Genomic DNA, 22,294 nt, shown 5'->3' with positions numbered 1-22,294 from the left:
TGATGTCTGTCCTTTGTTCCTGCATTCCTTTGCTATATGTCCAAGTTTGTTACATGCATAACATCTTACATGTTTCATATTCCTCCTGTAGCAATCAGTAGCTTTGTGACCAAACATATTGCAAGCAAAGCAATATCCATTAAAGTACCTTGAATGTGATGATCTTTCTGCATGATGGTCTTGAACTATTCTTCTTCCACATCTGGCTGCAACATGTCCAAGATTATGACATACATAACATTCAACATTATTCATAGGAGGAGTAAAAGATTTTCTTTGAATAATTTCTTTCCTTGGTTGATGATGAGATTGACCTTTCATCTCCTTGTTGATCATTTTTGATTTCTCTTTATAGTTCCTTGCCTCACCTTGTGAACTAGATTCACCTTCAACAGATTCATGAAAACCAAGACCAGTCTTGATAGCAAGAGACCTTTGACTACTAAGAATATCATCCAAGGCTTTAGTACTATCTCGAAATCTCAACAGTTTATCCTTTTCTTCTAATTTACCTTTCAAGATATTTACCTCAACTAGAAGTTGTTCCTCCTTTTCTAGACATTGCTTCTTCATGTCTTATTCAACTTTCCTTCCTTCTTCCAACTGATGCCTTAGTTTGAGAATCTCCTTTTCTTGTTCTTCATTCATATCTTGCTGCATTTGACGAATTCTGAAGGCACATTCCAGTTGAGATTTTAAGCTGATATCTTCGTTTACCTGTTTTTCAATAGCTTGGAGTAGATCTTTATTCTGCTTCTTTGATTCTTCAAGACCTTCCTTTAGCGAGCAGATCGTGGCTTCAAGACTTTCATAGTAACTGGATCTATCTCTGAGTTTCTTGATGGTTGTGCTTCTTTCATTGACTTCATCTCTTAATGATGTCACTTCACCCTGCAGCTTTTGACATTAATTTTCCTTGTCCTTGAGTAACTTTCTTACCTTGTTTCCTTCCTCTGATTGAGATTTTAGTTTGGTAACTTCTTCTTTGAAAGCACATTCCCTTTTGTTCAATAGATCTTGTTGATCTTTAATTTTGTCTGTAAGCCTTCTAAATACTGCCTCTATTTGATACTTTTCTTGCTCACCCATAAAAGCAAATTCATTTGCTTCACTATCACTTTCATCTTTTCCAAATGGATAGATAGCTGGAACATCAGAGGATAGAAAATTCATACCTGATAGTTCATCTTCATTCTGAAATGATTCTGAATCTGATTCTAAATCTGAAGAGCTTCTTATACCTAATCACCAATCGATTCTCCCACTGTCATAGTTCTTCTGAGATGTCTTCTTCTTCTTAGGTGCTTTCTTCTTAAGCTTCTTTCCCATAGTTCCACGGATCTCCTTCAAGCGATCAAGCTTCTACCAAAGGACCTGCTCTGATACCAATTGTTGGAAATAATACTGAGAGGGGGGGGGGGGGGGTGAATCAGTATTATCAGATCAATAAAACTTTTTCATTTCCATACTTAGATACATATACGCTACTTCATTCAAGGGAACCCATGTGTATACGCAATTGTGTCTAAAGCAACTAGCGTATATCCAAAATACTTATGATTCAGTTAATCCATTAAATGTTGATCTTTAGTTAGTGCATCAGAACTTCATTAACCATATGAACAGTAAGCAGGTGCAGTAAAAACAGAACAGATCATCATACACAAGAAGCACACATGAACACCATGATATAAGGTGGAAACCCAATGTGGGTGAAAACCACCTGCTGCAATTCGTTTCTATCTTCCTTTATTAAGAAACTTCTTTTACAATGTACTGGTGCAGTCCTTTACCAGCACGCAGGCTACAACCTGCAGAAGGCTACAACCTTCTCTCGTTATCCAGACTCTCCTGAAAGGGAGCTCCAACCCCCTTTGCTCTTGTACTAGCTAAGATACTAGTACGTAGGCGTCAGCCTACAATCTTCTCTCCTCCAGGTACCACGTTTCATAAATTTTCAGACTGGATACTCTTGAAGCACAACACATAATCTGAAAGGCCACGTTTCATCAAATTTTCATACTGGACCCATAAATATCAGTCAATACTAGCATCATCAATTTTTGAATCATTGAAATACTGAAACCCTGTCAATAACACAGAGCAGATAACATAACTCTGCCATAACCATCAAATTCATCTGCAACTTCAAATATTATCCTTCATAATGTATACGCTTCTATAATGAATCAAACCCGCGTACATACACGCTTTTTCCAAAGACAACCCGCGTACAGATCTAAAAATAGTTTCTCATAACTTTCAGCTGTACCAGACATCAGTCATACTCATAACACTTATAGAACAATACATGCGTCAGTATGTAGATCTAGAATAAGCATCATAAAGATAGTTCATTTCAAACCATTTGATCCCGATCTCTCCTTAGATCTTGTTCTCCATCAACCGTTGAGATCCCTCCTTAGCTCAGATCAAGAAATGCATCATCAACCCATAACCTGCATCCTGGATCTCATACTTCTTCAGATATTCAAGACTTTTCGGATACCCTTGCCTAATGATCTTCTTCTCCTTTTATAGTCTTAGGCCTTGCTCAATACCACGGTCCAAAACCATAATAAATCAATACCAAGAGCCCAATACTTGGGATCAACACACTTGTCGAGATACCATGGTCCGAAACCATAGGTTCAAATACCGAGGACTAACTACCACGGACAAAAAGTAAGCTTTCCGACATGTACGCACTTTTCCGTGCATGAAACTGCGTGTATACCCTACTTGGTATATAGCGAACCTGCGTATACGCGACTTGGTATATAGTGAACCTGCTTGTATACCCTACTTGGTATATAGAGAACTTGCGTATACGCGACTTGGTATATGGTGAACCTGCGTGTATACCCTACTTGGTATATAGTGAACCTGCATATAAATATTTTCTCTTCATACTTGCAGTCTGATCATCAATTCCTTGCTGCTATCCTTCTGCACTATGATTTGTCATCAGTGTGATTTGCCATCAAGGACAACACTTGTCTCATAATGCCAACAATCTCAACACAAGTGACATCATTAAATCTTAGTGTCGAGATCCTACTAAGTTTCATTACCACCCATCCACAGTTTATCTGACAAGGATTCTCAAAGGCATATATCAATATCTTATTTCCATGTGATGTCAGTTGCATCGGTGGAAGAACACTGAGATGTTTAAGGAAAATTGGATATATATGATCAATATGGTGGTTACCTGGGGTAAAGTTTTCAATTGGGAATATATATTGTCATTTGAGTTGTAGCATCATGTGGGGCATAAAAAAGCATCTTTGAGGGCGAATCAAGCACCAAAATTCTATATGTTTTTATTTATTTTAGATGGAATCTGTGCATAATATGCTTTCCCAGGAATGTAATGGAATTGGACCCCTGATAAGAAGTTCCCATTTACTTCCACTCCAGAGTTTTGTCAGAATCAATCTTCAGTGGCACATATGACAGATTGGCCGAGGACTTCTTTGCAACTATATTCCACATAAAATTTGAGATCGATTTACCTTGCATGACTGATTAGGTGAACGCGTCACTACAGGATATCAAAGATTTGTTTACAACACTTGAGGGCACATACATTCGTTTTTTTGGATGCTAGATATCCCCTCATCTCATGTTGCGATATGTGACCAATGAGGTGGTCATGTAGGAAGTAGCATATCAGTTGCATAAGGGATTGACAAGAATACTTCACGGGAGGACGAAAGCCCCTTGGCCAACCTTCCCTTTTAGGATTAAACTTTATTAGTTGAAGAGCATCAAGGCGAAAGCCGTAGAAATACAAGAACTAGATCGCTTGCACTTCACAACTAAATAATTTCATGGATATGATCCCAAGAGAGTGCGCATGCAACATTGTGAAAGGATCCATTTCAACTGGGGATATTCATCAAATTCCACAACAGAAGATGAGAAGGTGAAGAACTAGTATAATTCAGTTAGAAAGACACATATAGGGATGGAGACCAATTCACCCCAAGATCCACCAGCTCAAGACATGCAGGTCCAGGAGGAAGAAAAAATAACCCCTCAAGCAAGGAGTGTATATCCTAGGAATATGATCATGTATGATTCAACAGGTGAAAGCAACAAGAAATGGAAGATTGATCCTTTAAACACAGGAAAAGGAGAAGAGAAAGTAGGATGAGTTTCTCATGAAGCAATAAGAAGAAGAAGAGGAAATGCAAAGAATAAAAGAGGAACAACATAGGAAGTCCAAGGAGGAAGAATAAGCACAAAGACTAGAAGAAGAAAAAATGACTCAAGAGATAGATGAAGAGTTGGAGGAGGATGATACCATCCAAACCATGGATGTTGAACTAGGTTCTTTAGAGGAACCCTCTCTTATAGGTTGTCATATTCCATTGGAGAATGGGAATCATACGTCCACATCTAGACAAAGTCATGGATGTGTGCAATGACATTTTTGATCAGCACAAGAAGAGGATTGTGCAACAAAGACGAAGATACTTCTCAAATGATCCTCAGAACCTAATCTCAGTATCTACAGAGAAGGTGGTAACTGTCAATACCAGAAGGAATCCCATGGAAATCATAGTGACAAATGTTTCTTTTGCTATAGTAGCATAAGACAACTCTGAATATTTGTTGAATGAGAATGTTAGATTAAGGAGAGAACTTATTGTGGTAAAGGAACACGCAAAACAACTTGCGACATAGAATCAACAGTTATCTTCACACGTCTTCAACACTGCAAAATGGAAGTCATTCATGCAAGAGGAATTGGGGCCAATGGAAGCCCCATGGCATGATTATATGATGATATGATACTTCTACAACAAGTGGTGGCTCCTCTCATTTTCATTTAGAATAATGCATAAGTGGTAAAACTCCTGAAAGTGACAAAAAAACTAGTTAACCAACTTCAATAATGGGAGTAGTTAACCAACTTAAAGAATGGGATGCAAAGTATCTGAATGCTTTGCAACATTTGAAAATGAAAGATAGGATTGTCACTGAGATAGATAGAGTTCAGCTAAGAATCCACCATCAGAGCTACATGTGTTTTGGAGAACAATTGATTAGTACTATTGCTGCTTATAATCAACTGCACAATGGTTTAGAGTCTCTGACACAAAAACATGGGATTCCCTCAATAGGATCACTTAAAGAAATTAGAGGCAGGGAAATCATCTTCCAGGAGGTCAGGAAATACATAGAACAAATCAATCAAGCATCGAAACAAGAAGGCTTGTAGATCACCAAAGAAATTATTCTAAAATATGCCATCACACCAATAAAATCTCACATCAAACTCTCATGGATATGGAATAATGTACATTAAATCTCCAAGACCATTTTGATGGAGGCACTGGAGGTGAAGATGCGTTATGGAGGGGACTTGCTAGTCTTGGTCAAAGTCATCTCTATGAAGTTCAAAACATGGCACACATACATCACCAATGAGCTCCATGGGGAAGAAAATGATTTGTCAATTTGATATGACTTTGTCCTATTATCAATTTTTGCTTATATAGCCACCATCTCATATGTAATTTTTCTTTTGTAATAAATGGTATCTAATGAAGTCCAAGAGACACATGTAGAAAGTGCATGGCCACATATCGAATGTAAAGAGTCATGTATTGAATATGAAAAGTTGTAGGAGTTGATGAGTCATGAGGAACCTCAAAGGTCATTGTCATTAGTTATAAATAACTCCTCATAATTCAAGCTAAGGTCTTGGATTCTTGACGTATTTCCTTGGCTTCTCTCATAGTGCCTAGGAGATTGATCATTCTTTTGAGAAGAAAGTTGTGGATTCATGTTCCACTACTGGATCTAGTGTTTCATCTATGTAACAATGTACTTGGAATCTTCCATTCATAATAAGAAGCTCTATGATCCAACATCTCTTCATACATATATCATGAATGTAGTAGCACTGTTCTTGTTATGTTTACAATATATGTTGGTTTAATTACATAATAAGGAAAATGAACTATTTTGTTACTTAGATATGGTTATTTTTGAATATATGCTATTATGTTTCAATGATTTTTATTTATTATGTGTACTAATCTTCAAGTAATCAACAAGCCTTTCTCTTCATTCCTGGGTAGCCCTTTAGGATAATACTACTAATTTTTTAACTGGAGGCTCATTTTTCCTCTACTAGACATGAAAGTTACGCCATGCATCACACATTGGGTGTTTCAGAAAGCTTACATATTTGCTGCCCAAAGAGGTGTTGTGATCTCTTGTGTGTGTGTAACCAAGGCATATATTTTAAACCTTTTCAATGTTGGATGAACCATATAGCCGGATGGGACTCCTACGCTGAATGGTGTGAGGTCTAATTGGGACTTCACATCAAGCAGATCCCCTTACATGTTGGTGGAATCCAACACCGTCAACAATACAATATTTGTCAGAAATGATGTAAGGTTATATCCTAAGGTTAGGTATTGTCCAATCATGTCCCATTTCAATTTTTCATTACGAAGAGTGTAATTGGTTTGGCCTAGGAGTGCATATTTGTTTTGACTTAAACATTGGTAGATATGATGGATTGCTACATTGGGAGACTAGATTTTAGTAAGTAAGATTTATTTTAGGATAATGAGTATGATATTTTGTAGAAAATGTTTGTATTTTTAGGATGGAATGATCATTATTGCATTGCCAATTCATTAAAGGTCCCGATGTGCATTTATTTGAGGCACACAATACCTGCCTTTTACCCTATAAGATTAATGCAATTTGGAGTATTCATGCACAAAATAAATTTAATGAGGATGATTTATTATCCACCCAAATTTAATGAGGATTTACTTCATGCTACGTGGGAAGGCATGTTCCCCACACATTTTAAAGGTTTCCTAGGTCATGTATAAATCGAAAGAGACTTCTAATTTGTAAATTGTAACACATTGGTGACAAGAGGAAAGAGTTCATTATCTTTTATCTTTTTTATTTATTTGGAATTCTACTACTATTGAGGAAGAGTAGCACTGTTGTGGAATCGATGCTCATGATGATGAAATATTCTGGTTTATGAGGCACTATGTGTTTTTTTGAGATTGGTTGTAATTTTTCATCTTTTAATATTTTTTAACATTGAAATGCTATGTATTTTCTTGAGGTATTATCATGGAATGTTAGCACCCACGTGGATCTTAAATAATGAATGTTACGAGAAAGTCCCTAGTTAATAGTGAATCCCATAATTTCCTTCGTTCTCTTAAACATAGAATTCTTGTCACCATTTTCATGTGTGTTGGGAATTCCTTTTCAGGACTTTTCCAATCGATGAGTGGCATTGAAACCCTAGATCTACTTAGACTTCATTGCCAAAAGACAAATAATAACTAATCATATTTGTCTCCATTCTCCTTACCTATTTATATTCAAAGCCTAACTAGGTCATTTGACCTAATCTTAAACTTAAAATCCTAAAAAATATGTACAATATAGAAAATCCATGAAATAGACCTTGCAAACCCTAGGGGCTATCTCTTTATCTATCTCTTGGAAACATTTAAACTTAATTACTACTAAAATAAGGTCATCCAACCTTACTTATAGGGTTTTACCCAAGAAACTACTAGTTTCAACTATGAAAATTCAAATTTGTTTTCTTAGTCCCTCCCCTTATTCCTAAACATTCATAATGTGTATTTATTTGAGGCACACAAACCCCACCTTTTACCCTATGAAATCCATGCAATTTGGAGTATTCCTGAACAACATAAATATATATGTGAAAAATAAAAAATATTTAATTGTATTAATGTTACCTATGAGTAAAAAAATACTCTCCAAGTTGAATTATTCAATCTGGCCTTGAAATGAAGGCTATGCAGGCATTTTTGTGAAGCAGGATACAATTTTATTGCTTCACTAAAATGCCACACACTCGAGCTTCATTTCTTGTCCAATTTGATGGATTCAAATTGTATATTATTTAGTTACTAATTTTACACACTAATTTTCTTCTAGTAAGTTTCTTTTGTTCACAAACTGTTGAAACTTTTGGGTAGACATAGTGAACTACGGTTGCTCCAACACTTCCATTTACAATAACTTCGACTTTCAGATCACTAAATTAGAAAAATTTAATTGTAATAATGTTACTTATGAGTAAAAAAATAATTTCCAATTTGAATCATTCAATTTTTCCTTGAAATGAAGGCTAGCCATGCATTTTTGTGAAGTAGGCCAAAATTGGCTTGCTTCACTAAAATTCACGCCCAAACTTCGCTTATTGGCCAATTTGATTGATTCAAATTGTAGATTGTTTATTTAATTATTTTACACACTTTTACATTGTTATATATTTACTTTGAACTTAAATATCTATACTTCAGATTTCACACAACATTCTATGTTTTGCTTTGACTTGCCTTATGTGAAAGTTGTGTATAAGTGGGAAACATAGTTATGTAGGATATTTGTCAGACATGATACAAGGTTATATACTAAGGTTAAAAATAGTCCAATCATGTCCCATTTTAAATTTCATTTCCAAGAGTGTAATTGGTTTTGCCTAGGAGTGCATATTTGTTATGACTGTGATCATTGGCATATATGATCAATTGCGATTCTGACAGATTTGGATTTCAGTGTATAACATTTCCTTTATGAAATTGACTATGATATGTTACATAAAATGATTTTATATTTAGGTTGGAATGATAATTATTACACAATCAATTAACTAAAAGTCCTAGTGTGCATTTATTTAAGGCACACAAACCTTGACTTTAACCCTATGAAATCGATCCAATTTGGCATATTCCTGCACAACATAAATTTCTATGTGAAAAATTAATGTTAATTATGAGTAAAAAATACTATCCAATATGAATTATTCAATTTTCCCTTGAAATGAATGTTTAGCATGTATTTTTGGGAAGTAGTCCAAAATTACGTCGCTTTTTCACTAAAATGCATGCCAAGAATTCATTTATTGGCCAATCTGATAGATTCAAATGGTAGACTATTTATTTAATTATTTTACAAACTTTTTAATTATTATATGTTTACTTGGATCCTTTAATAATTCTTCTTTATATTTCATACAACATTCCAAGTTTTGCTTCAACTTGCATTTTGTGAAAGTTGTGTATAGGTTTTGCTTCAACTTGCATTGTTATTTGTTAGACATGATGCAAGGTTATAATCTAAGGTTAGTTATTGTATAATTATGTAGAATTTATGGATGGTATTAGACTCCTAAAAATCTCAATCAACTCTCTAATATCTTAGGTTTTAGTCGTGAAAAGGCCTAGAAGACTTTTAAATACCTTGGTATTCTAATATATCTGAAAGGGAACACTACTAAAGACTGGCATAACACAATTTCAGAAATTCAAAAGAAAATGGTTTCCTAGGGAGCTAGTTGGCTGAATTTGGCTAGCAGAGTGGTCTTGAAAAATCCACCCCATTTGCTTTGTATATTTTCCAGGGCTCAATCCTTTTTCCCCCTAAAGGAATCTTGGATCAGATTAGTAGGAAAACCTGGTTTGAAGACTATTAACAAAACCCTGTGAATGGTGGTCCCAAGTTCTACAAAAAAATATCTTCCTATATATATACATATATTCCACAAATCTCAGAGAAATAGATCATAACTCAAGCCAATATATATGCCACACATCTCAGAGAAATAGATCGAATCTCGAGCCAATACATATGCCATATATCTCAGAGAAATAGATCATATCTTGAACCAATACATATGCCATATATCTAAGAGAAATAGATGATATCTTGAACCAATATATATGCCATATATCTCAGAGAAATAGATGATATCTTGAACCAATATATATGCCATAGATATTAGACTTTAGATCATAAGTATTATGAGTAGATTTCAAACATCTAACTTCATACCATAAGTATAATGAGCAAATCTCTAATCACTAATTTTAGATCATAAATGTAATGAACATATCTTACAAATCTCATACCACTTCACGGAAAAGAGCATATAAGTAATGTATGTGTGTTTGAATTGCATCACAAGGAGAGAAAATTAACCTCTCTATATAGCTAACATGTGATCTGAATGAATGAGTTTTCAAGGCAAGATTTTACAAGAAATTAGGAAGAGAAATAGAACGTTAAACGAGAAGCTAAAATGAAATCTAAAAGGAAGCTAAAAAGGAAGCTAAAGTGGATGCTAAAAACAATGCCATAATGAGGAGAAAATAGGATGTTAAACATGAAGCTAAAATAAAATCTAAAAAGGAAGCTAAAGTGGATGCTAAAAATAATGCCATAACGAGGAGCAAAAGAGGACTTTGCACAGGAACCTATACATGAAGCTACAATAGGAGCAAAAGAAGAGTTTAAACTAGGCATTTATGTCGTCACTAAAGTCAGTGATATTTAGCATCGACTGGCTATGACTGACGAAACAAAATGCTAAAAATAGGGCCATCCTGATAAATAGTGTTGATTTTTCAAAAAGGTGGAGAAAAATAAACTAAAACAATCAGTGGAAGAAAAAGATAAACTAATCACAGAGATTTGTTGTAGTGCAAAGTGGTCTACTCTTTCTCTATTTTTTTGTGCATGTCCCCAACAATGTTAGGGCATAAGGAGTTGGGAATTGAACTGCTTGAACCCTTTCAAGAACTTCCTCACTGACCCTGTTGGCCTCCCATGGCAAAAGAAAAGAAAGATGAGGGAGTAGGAGATCTTATCAAACTATTGTTTGAAGAATCCCTTGAGTGACAAAGGAATGAGATGATGGATAATTTTTCCTAGATCCTTCAGCGGATACCAATAATTGCTACATCTTCATCTAGTGGCCACTTAGGAGGTACCAACCCCTTTAAGGTATAAGTTAATTTTTATATTCCTATATTTGAAGGCCAAATAGATATTAAGATGCTCTAGACAAATGGTTAAATCTGTTAGAAGGATATTGGATAATTTTGGGTCCATAATTTTTTCAATAGAGAAAATATTAATTTTTCACTTCTTAAGGCCGCCCCCATGTCAATGATTTGTGTGAAAGTTACTGTTGGATACCTATACCAATAGGTTTCATATTTCATGATTGACCAAGGAAAGTCCAAATATGCTCTGCTTTGGTATTACAAAGATCCCATATTTCCTAGAGAACAAGAGGTGTGTAATCTGTTTCAAATATTGAAGACCTTTATTTCAATTTTGTGGATGATTCAACAGTTTAAACTGGATCATGCCATGTTTCAATTTTGAGTTATAGAATAGAGAAAGAAGTCTGTCCAAACTGCTTAATCTTGGCAGGCAAGTAGTTTAGGTAGAGGAGTAAAGGTTCCCAACAGCTTAATCTGGGACCTTGGAAGAAATAAGGTTAGAAGTAGATAGAAAAGAAAAAAGAAAAAGCCAAAGAAAAGAAAAGGCAAGCAAGGGTTTGCAAGTCCAAATGCACCCTCTAAGGAGAAACAAAAAATGCTAGGAAAATAGCTGGGTAGGCAGTTGTGGTTGCAGAAAGGGTATTTTCACCATTGCACATATGTCAAGAGGTGTTTTGCCAAGGCAAAAATCTATCAATAGACAAAGTGGTTAATTCCATCAAATTACAGCAAGGAGCATAACTAACCTCCCTCTTCCCCTCTATTCCATTACTAACACTCCCTTTCTTTAGCTGAGATTTATGAAGAGAGATCATGGTTTTATGATGGTTCTTGTTCTTTCAGAAGCCACATGTCCTGTCTAAGATCTTTTCATTTTGATCTACTCTCAAAACTAAATCAACTTTACATAAACTCAGTAAAATCCCCTTCATTTGCTCCTCTCATTCATATTAACCTCTAATTCTACTATATAGCTCCCTTATCTTACCCTTCCCCTAATAATACTAACACTATGGTGTATAAAGCCCCAAAATCTTATAAATACCCCTTCCTTTGGCATTATAGCCATATGTTCTTCAGAAGGGACCAAAATGACCTCTGGTCACTTTGGTGAACCTGTCCCACCCCACTCCCCCTTGCTACAAACCAACTCGCTCCTCAAACTACCCTTTGCATTGAATAAACCCTTATAAAACCTCTTATGCCTTTAAATCCTTTGCAAAAGTTACCAAAGTCAAAAACCCGCCTCTGGCGCATTTCCAAAGGTTAGCGCATTATTTGTTAAATGGAAAACATTCAAAAAACCAATGAAAAACCCATAAACCCAAAGTTTCCGCCGCGCATATAACCTAAGCAAGTTGCCGCTCCGCCCACCGTCGGATCAAGTCTCTGAGATCCGACGATCCACAGCGATATCGGAGCTGCCCCTGTAGCCGTCCTTTACCGCCCGAGAAGGTGACGTTGCGTCACGTCAGGGCTTCTCCACGCGTCAAACGTTAAGGACTCTCGGAGCCGGGTCTGACAGTTCTGAGACCGTACCTAAACCGCCCCGAGAGACCGTAGCGGCTAGCCCTAACCGTAACCGCTACGGTCCTAACCGCCAACTGTTTTCCGCCAACGCATCGCCACGTCACGTTCGCTTGTACTCGCCCCTGCTATTCGTCCACCTGGCCGCTGACATGGCTGCCACCTCATCGCCCCCTTGGACCAATAGTCTACCGCCACGTCACCCGATGACGTCAGCTGACGTCACCTCACCTTGACCCGCCAATGACGTCATGCTGACGTCATCACTAAAAAGCGCCAAAATGGTAAAAAAAGTCCATATTAACCCAAAAAAGCCGTGTTTTTCTCACTTTTCACTCCTGTCGCCACTGTTCTCTCTGCATGACCGTTTACGTTCGAATTTCCGCCAACCTGCTGAGTTAACCCGGGCGACCTCCTCAGCAGCAACCGTGCACGCCCGCGCAACCTCTGTTCATCAATTAACAGGTATTTACCGTTGTTCTGCCCTCCATACGACTGTTATTGAAATTTAAGTTGCTCAGAAGGCTAAGGACACCTTACAAACTATATTTGCACCGCCCATTTCCCTCTGCACGTCCACAATTGTAACTGTGAAGTCTAAAAACACCAGCCAAGCCATAATACCTGTAATTTCACTCAAAAACAGCGTTCACTGCGTATTCCCGGCAAATTCCTTGTTGACCTCAATTCACCCGCTGAAAGAGGGCATAGTGACACCCACAGTAGCCTTGGCTCCTAGTATAAGCAGTATTTCAATTGCTGCTGTATAAACTCCTCCTCTGATACTTAAATTTCACGACTATTCTTACAAAAAGCACTTCTGTTCTGTGCTGGTGCTTTTACAAGCCACTTTATTACAATTGTTGAACTTCAAAGAATCATGGAGACTCCTATTGCTCTAAATATCAAGCCCCTCAATGCTCCTCACCAGGAATTAGCATGGAAAGCTCTGGGAGACATGGATTACCAAATGCTGGACTGGTTCCCTATGGGAACCAAATACAATATCCAGATGATGAATGAGTTAAAAGCCCAGCACCTGAGTGGGGCAGACATCTTGGGAATTTGGGACTCAAATTTGCCCATCTACAACCTTCCCCAAGTAAATCCTATGCCAGAACTGATCTACAGCTGCCAGGAATGCTATGACCCAAACCAAAGAGCTGTCATCAGCCCCACAGGCTCAATCCTGTTCTAGATTACCCCAGAGAGTATAAATGGAATGCTGCACTTCCAAACTGCCAAGCAATTGACCCCCATCTTTATGCAGAATTTGATAAAAAAAGGGACCAAGCTGTCAAATGACCAAATCATTAAAATCAATCAGTTGTTTGTAAGACCAGGCTCTGAATCAGTCAGAACCCCTCCTATTGGGTATCACTACTTGAATGATTTGGGCAGGATGTTAGTGGATTTAATCAGTTATGTCCTAGAATTCAGGGGAATGGAGGATGTGGATGATAGCCTAATGGCAATGCTGTCTATATTCTCTCCTGGTAAGCCCCCAGCTGTACATTATGACTATGCAACCTACATTGCAGATAAAATCCATGAGCAGTTTATGAACTTGAAGAGGGAAAGACTATTCAGGTATACTTCATATATATACCATCTATTCTTGTTCTATCAGCCAGCCACCTTCTCTTTTCCTTTGAAGCAACTCAATGCCCAGGGAAATCCAAGATCAGTTGTGTTCTGGACTTCTGTTTTTCATCATACCTCTGTATCACCTTACACATACACTGAGTTTATTGACTTATTCATTTATCCAATCATGACAGTATTGCATGGTACTCCTCCTCCTAGACTAACTGATGACATGAGAAGAATTCTCCATTTGAATAAGTCCTACAGCATTGGTAATTGGTACTTCTACCAAAACCACACAGTCATCAGGATATATGGCTGTGAGTTGACCCCTTTTAGGTTGCCAAGGTATGTCCCCATGAGGCTTTTTGCCTTGGAATATTTCAGACAGTTTGGGAACTCAGACTACCTGCATTTTCAGAGCAAGAACAAGAAGTCACAGCTAAAGGTGAGGAGCCAGCTGGGTTCTTTCCTATATAACAGAAAAGAGGAAGGGTGGAAGGAGGCAGACAGTATCCTGGAGGGCCTCAGACTGCAAACCAGCTTTGAATGGATACCCTATGACCCCAATCATTCTATCTCCCTCAGGAGGATTAGATACAAATTGGGTAGCTATGCACACAAGAGACAACCCGAGATTGAACAGTATGCCAATGCATCAAATTGGGAAGAGGGTACCCTAGAGGAGGAAATTACTAATGAAGAGTTACTTGAGAGAGAGGCTAGAAATATGCAAAAGGAAGCTGACTTGGAAACTTGTGGACAGGTGCCCCTCTCCTACAAAAAGCAACTTGGAGCAGCTGCTACATCATCAACAGCACAGCAGCAAACTGCCGAGAAAGCACCACAGACAGCAAGCAAGGATAAAGGGAAGCAGGTGGAACAGCCACCTCCATTGACAGAAGAACAAGTGGATACATTGCTACAGCAGCAAGAAGAGATGGAGCAGCAGGAACTCGGGCAGCAACAGGAAGAGGAACAATTTAGTGAATAGCAGCCCTTGCAGCAAGAAAAAGTGATTGATGCTCCAAGCTCCACTGAGCAACAGGCTCAGACAATAGTGCCTCCTAGGGCAGAAACTACTTTTGATACCTCAGTCCTCCAAACCCCACAAAAGGAGGACTTAACCAGGAAAAGGGATAGAGAGACTCCCCTGACTTCATCCATCAATCGGGGAGAGAAAAGACAAAGACTAAATGACTCTCAAGAGGATGACATAGCAGTGAGGCAAGCAATGGGCATGGGCCCACCCAGTGGAGAAGTTTCAGCCAGTTCATTTCAGCATGAACACGATAGAGCCGTGGGAGGAGAGGTCAGCTCCTCCAGCCAGCACAGAGAAGGACAGTCAAGCATCAAACAACAATTTATTGACATTAAGAGGAGGAGTGATCCTATTAAAGTACAGCTGTACAATCATTTGCTGAACCTGGCTCCTACCAATCAGCAAAGACTCATGTCTGCCTTTGATGTAAGTGAAGGCAAGATGATCATGAGTCACTTCATGCCCACAACGCTGCATCCTCAATCTACCTCAGATTACCTAAGAATCAACATGGAGGTTCTGGCCAAAGACATACACCCTATGGATAAGATTGAATTACATAAACAAACTGGTGAAATGGTGTATGCCTCCTTGGCAGATGAAGCGTTGGAGAACTACAAATTGAAGAGCAGCCTTGATAACACAGCATCTCAGCTAGAATTGGAGAGAGCATCATCACAAGCCAAGGACAACAGGATCAAGTCCTTGGAAGAGGTAATTATAGAAATAGGACATGATCCTAAAGATGTTAAGGGTATCCAAGAACTCTTGAAGCTAAGGGATGCAGACTTGGCGGCCTTAAGAAAGAAAATCAAGCTTCCAGCTACCATCCATCCTCAAACCGATGAAGTTGCCCAGCAAAGGCAGGAAAAGGATGCTACAGATCTACTGATATCCCTGTACAAGGAGCTGGTTCAGACTCAAGACCAGCTAGGGCAATCAGAAGCTGCAAAGGCAGCATTACAGACAGCTATGAAACAAAAAGAAGAGGGCCAACCCTCCCAGCCTCCTCCTGTGATAATCAACCTTGAGGAAGTCCAGCCAACAACTACTCCTCCTCCTCAACAGACAGGGCCTACAGCACCATCTACAGCAACAACTACACCAACAACAGAGCCAACTCCTACTCTGGATATGCAGAAGCTGCAAGCTGAGATCCAAGTTCTTGAATCCCAAATGAAAGAGCTTGATGAAGTCAAAAGGTCTTTGACCAAGGTGAATGAAAAATTTGACAAAAGCAAGCAGAATGAGGCAGCAAAGGAAAGAGAGGTGAAAGCTCTAAAAAAGAGAATAGCTGAACTAGAAAAAGAGCTTGCACTAGAAAAAGTAACAGCAGAATTGAAAGCAGTCCTCTGGGGCAACATTGGTCGATCCATCACCAATCAGTGGCAGTATATTGAGACTATGGATGAGCAAATAGCACTCATCACGAAGGCAAACAGGGAGGTACAGAGAGCAAGAGCAAGCCTTGGCCACATGCCAGATGCTGCCAGCAGAATGATCAATATTTTGAATAACAAAACTAGCTCTCAACTAGCCACCATGGCAATTACTAACAGGACTGAAACAATTTCAGTAGTTAAAAGAGTCTTGACACTAAGAAGCCTAATTGGAACGCTGGAGAGGAGAACACAGGATATGCAGACCGAGATCAACAAATTCCTGGACAGATTTGTGGCATTACAAAACAGAGGCCTCCCCAGCATATTAAGCAGTGTAGGAAGGCTGCTTACTCTGGAAAATTACATCAAAAGGGTTGATACGCAGGCTGCAGCACAAATAGCAAAACAACCCAGTACCTCAGCTGAAACAGGGCCAGCAACAGGGCAGAATTTGTATGATAGGGTGGATAACCTGTTCTTTATTATGAATGAAATTGATCACCTGTTTGATACCCCACCAAATTTCTTTAAGTATACAGAGGCAGATGAAACTTTGGGGGCAATCATAAGACACCAATTGCCCACACAGGAAGAGTGGAGGAATTTGACACAGATAATTTTATCAGGCCAGAACCTGTAGCGCTAATTTTTCCAGTATATGAGCAGTCATGCACAGGCAGAATTTTGATAGATAAAATCTACAAGGAAGAGACAGATGCTGAGCCAACTCAGCAGAGCTATTTACTCACCACAACAGCAGTCACAATCACAGGTGACAAACCCAGAATACAGCGTACAAGCCATAAAGTCGGGTTCCCCAGCATTTAATCAAAGTATCTCAACCGACTCAGCAGATCCCAAAGGCCAAAATATCTTCTGACAGAACATTAAGACGCCTTTATCTTGTATTCAATGCGGTAATAAATTTCTGATAATAATATCTCAAAAGTTGGTGAGAATATTAAAGTCTGAGATAACTTAGAACTCAGATATTTTGTAAACAATCGCAAGTATATATTCACCCCTCGCAGAAGCTGAAGGGGTTGTTGTTATTTTCATTTTGGGCATCTCATTTGCTGTAAAATTCTCAGAGAAATAATACAAAGGGTGAATGGAATTTCTGAAGCTTGGCGTACCTTGATGCATTGTGATGAATGGTGAATGTTGCAGGATTCCAGAGTGTTTCATAAAACAATAAGTCTTTCTTAAATCTCTGTGTTACATGTTTTTCGAGCCTTTTGTTCTCTTTCATTGTTTAAATGTTTTACACTTAATAGCAAAGTAGAAGAATAGTTACAGGATTTAATCACTGATTACCCTGAACTCAATCTGAGCTATTATCCATGTTTTCTTCAGATACAGTGAATGAAGTGTAATTCTTAATTGCTGCACTTTAAAACTATATCTTTTACAGTGATAGACATCCCCAGGATTCAAGTTTTGCTCCTGAGGCATCTATCTGTTTCTCATACCTAGTTTGGTGGAAATACTCGAATACTTTAGTGAAAATTCTTAATTGCTTTCACTGGTTTTTTCACCTGTTTGTGTTATAAATCAAAATTTGTTCTATGAAGTATCCAAATGGCCCTGTAAGTTGCACCAGTTCACCTCAAGGTTTCTAGACACCTATACAGCCATAGACTCCATTGCCCAATGATATTTGACTCTTTGAATACTACATCATAAGACCTAAAAGAAACTCTTCAACCAAAACATAAACAAAACCTGTGCATAATAGCTAGCCTAAAACCCTATCATAAACAGTTACAAATCATAAAGAGAGAGCCCTCTCTGATCACAGTTTGGCTAGAAACAGTGATCCAAAGATTGGTTAGTGGTTACCCCAGCCGTATTCCCTTGGGAGTCATAGGGAACAACCTGGGTGATAACAGTTACTATGAGAAAAGGGCCATGGAGGAATCCAAACTATTTTCAGTCGCACCTACTTGGAACTCTTTTAGGGATGTAATGAAGGAACAATATTACCCTTTCGGAAGATACAGACACTAGTACATGAGATGGACAACAATATGACATGAAAGGGACCAAGTAGTGCAATTGTTCACAAACATATTTCATACCTTGCACACCAAGGTGCATATCAAGGACTCTAAGTGACATCTGGTGCTCAAGTACCATGGTTGTATGCATAGATACATCCATAAATAAATGGAGTTCCTAGGCATCTTCGCACTTGGCACAACATACTGATATGCTATCAAAATCGAGTAAAAATGTAAACACAAAAGTAATACTTTGGACCTATGAATATGTCATAATAGAAGTATGGAAGGGGCATCCTCAAATTATAGAAAAAAGGAAAAATATAGGATGGACCACCCTAAGAGAACCCATCAAAGTCGCAAACAAAGGATGGTAATGGAAATATGAAGAAAGAAACAGGAAAGTAGTGTGAGTTCCACAAGAGACCCACTCATAACATAAATGAATGTTGCACAAAGCAGTCATTGGTGGTTGAGCTAAAAGCTTCAAATTCAGACGTAGGTTCCAACTTTTAATGAGACCTTGACAAGGGAAACATATCATTGATGCAAAGCCTAGTGCTACTGTTTCGACCACCGAGGTCCAACAAAGTGAGGTCGAAGATCTCGAGGAAGGTGAGCATCTATTTCACTCACAAATATGGGTGAAGGGTGCTCCACTATGTTTCATTGTCGATAACAAGAGTCAAAAGAACCTCATCTTAGAAGAGGTCATTAAGCAACAAGGCTTGTTGATAACACCACACCCACAACCATACACCCTCGAGTGGCTCCACCAAGGGAGAGATCTTTGTTGTAACAACCCCGGTTAAAAGTTCATGTAATATAGTTAATAAAAGGAAAATAAGACCAAGGTCATGGGACACATATTCCAAGATGAATTTTTTGCAATTCATCCTTGTGGGAATCATTTATTGTTATTTATGGCTAAGGGGAAATTGGAAAAGGCAATGGAAATGACTTTGAAACGGAAAAAAGGCATTATTGACATTTTATTTATGAAAAAAAAATAGGAGAAAAGGGAGATGAAATATCACATGTTTTCATGTGAGGAGGAAATTGAAGAAAAATAGAGGAAAATGAAGAAATTAGAGGCATAAATAATAAAAAGACAATAGAGCATCAGTTTGGGGCATTTTTTTAGTTCAGTTTTGGAATTGGTTTCAGAGAGGACAAGGAAGCAGGAAAGCAAAGGAAGGACAAGGAAAGTAAGGATCAAGTAAGGAAAGGTTGTATCAAGCAGCTTCAATGGAAATACTTGCATGTAATAGGTTGCATGTATGATTTCCCAGCTACTTTTGGTATGCATGGTATATGCATGTGTGTATTTGGTTCATTTGTTGTCAGTGACATGGGTTTTGCCAAGTTTTGATAGTGGTTTCAACCCTACCTTTCCATTTTCGGATAGTCATGGTGTGATGGGATTCATTCTTGGTTGAGATTTGGATTTCTAAAAGTTTTTGGATATGGGTGAGGTGGTATCAGGAAGATCCCAAAGTTTGAGGGTGGAGATTGTTTCCGCTGGGAATCCCTCAATAGGTGGGTGTAGATAGGAAAATTCCTCAAGGGATGGTGATGGAATAATGAGGCATCCAATATTGGTATGATTTTTGTGATCTCGGGACCAATTTAGGTGAGATCACGGTAGTGTGAGGGTGGAGGTGGTTTAACCTCTGGATTCCCTTCCTTGATTATGGATTGGTGTATCCCATGATATCCCACATTCATTCTTGGAATATGGCACAAGGGTGTTTCGGTGAAAGAAAGGTTTTGTTCAGCCCAATCTATGGTCGAGTGGTACGTGTAATTCCTTGACTTGGTTGGCTTTTATATATGATAATAAGAGCTAAGTTCCTCTTGCATTTCATGAGTAAATGTACTTGTTATTATGTGTATTTAATGATTATTCTATCATTGCTATTATTCTGGTTATAGTGTTGGTTATAAGCATGGTTTTATGACAGATTTAAGTTATAACTCTTAACATGTTTTTACTTGTAAATGAATGGTCATTGAATACATGACCTAATAGATGTTATTGCAACTATTGTGAGAGGGAATTAGTCCTTCTTGGTAAACCTTAGGTAATTTTCAAATCTCTATGTTTAGATATGCATTTATGCCCTGCAAATCTCATGTTCTCAATGTGTTTGATGGAATGAATGTCATGGTTAGACCGGGTTAGGTCGAGTAATTGTCTAATTTTTTTTGTTAAATCTTTGTCTATGTGTCATTCATCATTCTGGATAGTATCATCAAGTTTTGGGTAGTGGTATGGTGAATTTCTCTACAAAAGTGGCTTAGATCTCGCGGTCATTGGCATAGAACTGAGTGAAAAAGTCTACAGTCACTGGGATGAAAACTCATTGGAGTAACTAAAGGGTCTCAATCGCTATCTTTCCTTGTCATGGGAGCGAATGAGAGTGTAGATTAGAGAAAAAGAAAGTTAACTCAGGAGTTGGGCACCTGGAGTGGTTAGTTAGTTCCTGGGGGTCTTGTGGCACCTGGAGTGGTTGGTTAGCTCTTAGGGGTCTTGTTGCACCTGAGGAAGGTCAGAAGGTATTGTTTTGTAAAATTTATTTCCTTAAGGCTATCTAGGAGGTTGAGTCATGTCATAGTATCCCTTAGCTCATGTTTAACCCAGGAAAGATGGTGAAAGTGAGTAGATATGAGAAGTGGCGTTACATTCATGTTATCCAAAAATGATTTCTTCCCTACACCATCAAGCCTTTCATGGACGAGGTATTGTGTGATGCTTCTCCCTTTGAATTTTGTGATGTTCTGTTAAGCCAACCATACTTGTGGAAATGTCATCTTGTGTATGAGTCTAGTCCTTGTAGTGCCATCATTATTTTGGGTAGAATACTATACAAGATACCAAAGGTAGTCCCACCTACTTCCATTTCTTTGATCTCTACTAAGCAATGTAGTAACATCATTTCCCGCACTAGGAAATTTGTCTTCTTCCTAATCCACTTTCAGAGTAAGGAGAATACCATGGCCACATACATGGCCTCCACATAGGGATCCCATTCACAATAAAGGTAAGTGGATAACGTTGTGGAAGAGGACAATGACATATTCTCCTCAATGATGGGGGTACCTTTGCACTGTCATGTTAATGAATTCAATCGATTTGACCACCAACACACCTCTACCCGATGGGTCAATCTACCACCACTCTCTTTTTGAAAATGAGGAAATCAAGCAGTAAATCCAAGAGATGCTACAAAAAGGGAACATCCAACTAAGTTACTCACCTTGTGTGAGCCAAATTGTACTTGTGCACAAGAAGGATGGGAATTGGAGACTTTGCATTGATTATTTGGCTTTGAACAAAATCACAGTTAGGAATAGGTACTTGATTCCTCAGATTCACGACCTTCTTGACCATATTAAGGGGGCCAAATACTTCAACATGATTGATTTGAAGTCCAACTATCACCAAGTTCCAATAAAACCAAATGATGTGTGTAAGACCACTTTCAAGTCCAAGGAAGGTTTTTTTGAATGGTTAGTCATTCCCTTTGGTCTGACAAATGCCCCTACAAATTTCATGATATTGATGGATGACATCTTACTGACTTTCACCAACACTTCAATTATTGTATATTTGGATGATATCCTCATCTTCAACAAGAGATGGTATGAGCACTTGCAACCTATTTATAGGTCCTTCACATTCTATGACATCACAAGCTATGTGCTAACTTGGATAAATTCTCCTTCAACATGGATAAGGTTTAATATCTAGGCTACATTATTAATGAGCAAGGTGTGCATGTGCATCTAGCTAAGACCCAAATCATTCAATATTGACTGACACAAACGCCTTCTTGGTCCTTGCTAATTTCTTATGGAGATTTGTGATGGGGTTATCTTATATTGCTTGGCCCTTAAGTTAAGTTACCAAGGGTGGAG

The sequence above is a fragment of the Pinus tabuliformis genome, chromosome J (assembly GCF_031772625.1).
Source record: "Pinus tabuliformis cultivar Carrire ecotype Pingquan chromosome J, CPIR1, whole genome shotgun sequence".
Taxonomy (NCBI): Eukaryota; Viridiplantae; Streptophyta; class Pinopsida; order Pinales; family Pinaceae; genus Pinus; species Pinus tabuliformis.
This window is presented reverse-complemented; position numbering follows the sequence as displayed.